Below are 5,189 nucleotides of genomic sequence, written 5' to 3'. Positions count from 1 at the left end.
CTGACACATGGGGGCTAATTTCTGGAAAAGGCATAGTCAAAAATGATACCAAGTTTCTTAACTTGAATCACTATTTTAAAGAGATAAGGTGGGTGAGGTAATATCTTGTATTGGCCCAACCTCTGTTAGTAAAAGAGACAAGCTATGGACCTACATAGAACTCTGAAGAAGAAGAGCTCTACATAGCTCAAAATCTTGTCTCTTTCACCAAAAAAAATTGGTCCAATAAAAGATCTTCTCTCACCCACTTTGTTGCTCTAATATCCTGGGACCAACACCACTACAACACTGCTATTTTGAAAGCATTTTTAAAATTGCATTGGATGTATGCAAGACTCTTAGCTACAGCTAACAGAATTGAACAGTTATTTGGAGTGATACAGCTGAGATGGCAAAGATACTTGGCACAGCTGTTATGGAAGCTGTAAAATGTGACACAGTAGGAAGCTGCTTTCTATATTTTGAAGCAAAAGAACAATTATTTATCTTATAAGAGCTATACTATTACTATAATCTGATTTGGGAGGGAATCCTTGTGGCCTGGTTTAGTTAACATTTACTTCTGACCCATGTAGTCATTACTGTGGCAGGACATCTTCCCTTCAGTGTATATATGCTGCTTATATGGTCGGCTTTAAATTCCATCAGTGCAGCCTGTTTGCATTGCTATACAGATGATAAAAGGGATCTCTCTCCAATCATCACTCTAGTTTAAGCCTTGACTAACGAATGGCCGCTTTTATGTGCGGACCTGCCAGTCCTAGAGATTTCAACTTTATGAAACTGAACTCCTATAAAAAGGAAGCCTTATTAATCTGCTCCCATGCACTGACACACCTAGGTCAAGAACCCAGGAGTATCTACCTGCAGGATCGCACTAAGTCTACTGTGTAATATGATGAGTAAAGGCTTGATGACTGAGTACAGATCTAGGAGTGGGTTCTTCTGAATTCTGATCCTAGCTGTGCCACTGATTTGCTGCATAGTCTTGGGCAAATCACTTAGGGCCAATGCTCTAATTTACACCAGTATAAGACTGAAGTAATTCTCTTGAAATCAATTAAGATAAACTCCAGATTAACTCCTCTGTATTTTTACACTAGCATAAATGAGTAAAAATTATGCTCTTTAATCTCTATGACCCTCATTTTCATCCTCTATAAAATGGGGGTTATAATATCTGCCTCATAGCTTTGAGGATTAATTGATTAATGTTTATAGAGCCGTTTGAAGAAGGTAACTGCTAAGGCCTATTCTTACTGTACTCCCTATCTTGCAACACTGAAGCTGTTTGCACTTTTGGGACAAGAAATGAGTGGACGTGTCTCGACTTGACTACAGCAAATGAGTTTTCCCAGAGGGGTGTAACTGACAGAGTCAAATAAATACAGTCAGAAACAAAACTGATCACATCTACATTGGGTCAATCATTTCCAGCATGTAATCGCTTTTCTCAATCACTGCACCAGCCCTTAGTAAAATCCAGGAATCGCCAAACAGGGTGGGGAAAAAAACAAGCAAGTCTCAGCACAAATATTAAATCAAAGCCTTTTCTTAGGTTTGATAACTGTGAGTAAGTATCACCCCTGCTTCTTCCCAACCTCTAAAAAGATGCCTACACTTCCTGATCTTGAGATTTCAGAGAATCACACCATTTTCTGTGCTGTCTGCTGTTAATTTCAGGGCTTCAGGAGGGGTGCAATAAATTCTGAAATGCAAGATGCCTTACAGTTCATTCAACGTTAAGATAACAGCACAACAATGCTCACCAGAGAGAATACATTAATACATTTAATATTATTATTCATAGCACCTAGAGACCACAACTAAGGAGAGGATAAACTAAAGCTTGCTGAGTTGTCTGGGGCAAGGTTGGTTCAGATGATAAATGGTTGTTAAAATAAAGTATAAATAGTACAACTAAACCATACAATATGCCTCTTTAACAATCACAGCTCATTGTGGAACAGAATAGCTCATACTCCCTTCAGAATCAGAAAATAAAATACTAAAGAGAAAATATTTGCTTTTGAAATGCTAAGAACTACATTATGGTAGCCCCCGTGCAGGAACAGTTCAGCAATTGTGGAACATAATTACTAAAGATTTGAAATCAGAAAATTTTTGTTGAACATTGTGGGCAGTCTGTATCAAGGACAGATTGTTACAGCAGTTGCACTGTTGTAAAATCTGGAGGAACAGCAGTGAGGTCAGTGGAGTTACTCCAGATTACACTTGTGTAAACTCTAGCAAAATCAAGGGAGTTACTCTAGATCTAGATTTATATCAGTGTAAAACTCCAGTGATATCACTGGAACGACTACACATTTTACATGGGTGCAAATAAGAATCTTGCCCATAGAAAATAGGCTGTGTTGGACTGAAGTGAATAGTTGTGAACATAGAAAGACCAAATAAATAGTTTGAACATTTATTACTTAAAAGCTTAGTGTGTACAGAAAACTTAAATCAATGCACTATAACAACTCTGATAGGGTTTCAAGTTTGGATGAGTCTAAGGGAGATCTGAAAAAGGTTAAAAATTTCTGTTTAGACAGTCAAACAGTTTAGATGCTTATTCTCCCATATACAAACATTTTTAAGCTTCCCTTCTTCTACCAATGCTCCTTCTCCCTCCCTGCTTCAAAGTCAGTTATATTCTCCTCATTCCCTTCAAAACCCCCATGCTTCCCCAGAACTCTACCTCCTTCCCAATAACCACAGTTCCCTCTCCAAGGCCTTGTTTTCACTAGGAAAACAGGTGGTTTTTTTTTTACCCTATGTTAGCTAACATGTCATAATTAAAACATGGTAGAAGACTAGTGTGGACAGTGTGGCAGGTACAGTTCTAACATAGGTTAGCACATTGAGGTAAACAAGTTTCAGAGTAGCAGCCGTGTTAGTCTGTATTCGCAAAAAGAAAAGGAGTACTTGTGGCACCTTAGAGACTAACAAATTTATTAGAGCATAAGCTTTCGTGAGCTACAGCTCACTTCATCGAATGCATCCGATTAAGTGAGCTGTAGCTCACGAAAGCTTATGCTCTAATAAATTTGTTAGTCTCTAAGGCGCCACAAGTACTCCTTTTCTTTTTGAGGTAAACAAGAGGCTATCCCCTAGCTAATGTGGTTTAAAAAAAAAAATCACCTTTTTTCCTAGTATGGATCTACCCCAACTCTGCCAAGCCCCTCTCTATAATCCCTACCTTGGGGATGCTCCAAATGAGTGAGAGCATAACCCAGTTCAGAAGTGGCCAAACCATGGCTCACGAGCTGCATGAAGCTCTTTTACAGTTAAAGTATGGCTCACAGAGCACCCCCACCCCATTTTTCCACCTTTCAGACTAGGGTGGGGGGAGCTTAGGGCTTTTGCCCTGCGGGGAGGGAGGGTCTTGGGCCTTCAGCCCTGCAGAGGCACCTGACGCCCCAAGCCCCAGCTGACACGCCTCACAGGGTTGAAGCCGGGAGCCCCGACTGCCACACCCAGCTCTCAAAACTTCTGAAGACCATCATACGCAGCTCAAAGAGTCAGTAAATTTGGCCACTCCTGATCTAGTGGCTAAGTCACTTTGAGAAGGATCCAGAAGACCTAAATTCTAATCCCAGCTATGCCACTGATTTGCTGTGTGGCCATGGGCAAGTTGCTTCACTTTTCTCTGTCTTTGTTTCCTCCCATCTTATATATATATTTAGACTATAAATGCTTTAGGGCAGGAACTGTCTCTGACTCTGTGTTTGAACATCACCTAGCAATGTAGCAGTGCTCATCCCTAGCCTAAAAAAATAATCTACAGTAACTCCTCGCTTAACATTGTAGTTATGTTCCTGAAAAATGCTACTTTAAGCAAAATGATGTTACGCGAATCCAATTTCCCCATAAGGATAAATGTAAATAGAGGTGTTAGGTTCCAGAGAAATTTTTTTTTCACCAGACAAAGGACATTATATGTGTGTTTGTATATATATATATATATATATATATATATATATATATATATATATACACACACACACACACACACACACACACACACACACACACACAGTATACGTTTTAAATAATTTTAAACAAACTATTTAATACTGTACTCACCAATGATGATTGTGAAGCTTGGCTGAGGCAGGGCGTAGTGGGGTCGGGGCGGGGGCTTGCCCCATTCTGTCGGTCTGGCGCTCCTGCTGGGGAGCAGGGTTAGGGGCTTGCCCGCTCCCCAGCTGGAATGCTGGGTGGGCGGAGTGGGATAAGCCGCCACATCCCGACCCTGCTCCCCGGCAGGAGCACCAGGCAGGCGGGTGGAGCGGGGCGAGTCAAACAACCTTATAACACAGGGTGGGTGAAATTGTATGGCGGGCCAGGTAGGGAAGGCTGTGCCCCCCAAACAGCCTGGTCCCCATCCCCTATCCGCCCCCTCCCACTTTCCACCCCCCTGACTGCCCCCCTCAGAACTTCCAACCCATCCAACCCCTTCTTGCTCCTTGTCCCCTGACTGCCCCCTCCCAGGACCCCCTGCCCCAAACCACCCCCTGGGATCCCACCCCCTATCCAACCCCCCTTCTCCCTGTGCCCAGACTGCCCCATCCCCAATCCACACCCCCTCCCCAGGACTCCCACACCCTATCCAACCCCCCTGTTCCCCGACCATGCCTCCCCAGAACTTCCACCCCATCCAACCACTTCCTTCCACTTGACTGCCCTCCGGGACCCCCGCCCCTAACCATCACTGTACACACCACCACCACCCTTACCATGCCACTCAGAGAGACAGGAGCTCACAGCCCCGCTGCCCGTGCAGCAAGCTAAGACTGTGGGGGAGAGGGGATAGCAAGGGAAAGGTGCGGGGGCTTGCCTCCCCCGTCAGGAGCTCAAGGGCCTGGCAGGATGGTCCTGCAGACAGGATGGTCCTGCAGGCCGGACGTGGCTCGCAGGCCGTAGTTTGCCCACCTCTATTATAATGGAACATTGTGCAACTTTAAACACATATGTTCTCCAATAGATCAGCAACCTAATAATGAAACAATATTAATGGGGACGACTTTAAGTGAAGAGTTACTGTATCACCCTCAGTACAGTGGCTGTGGGTTAGCCGGTTTGAGCACTTTCATCAGGCTCCTGGGGAAATGTATTTACTTCTAGTCAGAAAAATGACTATTTAAAAACGTTAAGCAAATTTACTTCCTGTAGCTGCTCAC

The 5,189-nt window shown here is 43.4% G+C and overlaps 1 long non-coding RNA gene across 1 annotated transcript in view; it reads right to left on the bottom strand.

Annotated features, from left to right (window-relative positions):
- Nucleotides 1–2,281: 2,281 nt before the first annotated feature.
- LOC122455648 overlaps nt 2,282–5,189 on the bottom strand; it is a 28,619-nt gene continuing 25,711 nt past the window's right edge. The window contains exon 3 of the long non-coding RNA XR_006274005.1: nt 2,282–2,526. This is a non-coding gene — a long non-coding RNA (uncharacterized LOC122455648). The remainder of the gene's footprint in view (nt 2,527–5,189) is intronic.

Source organism: Dermochelys coriacea, chromosome 9, assembly GCF_009764565.3.
Source record: "Dermochelys coriacea isolate rDerCor1 chromosome 9, rDerCor1.pri.v4, whole genome shotgun sequence".
Classification (NCBI taxonomy): domain Eukaryota; kingdom Metazoa; phylum Chordata; order Testudines; family Dermochelyidae; genus Dermochelys; species Dermochelys coriacea.
This window is presented reverse-complemented; position numbering and strand designations above follow the sequence as displayed.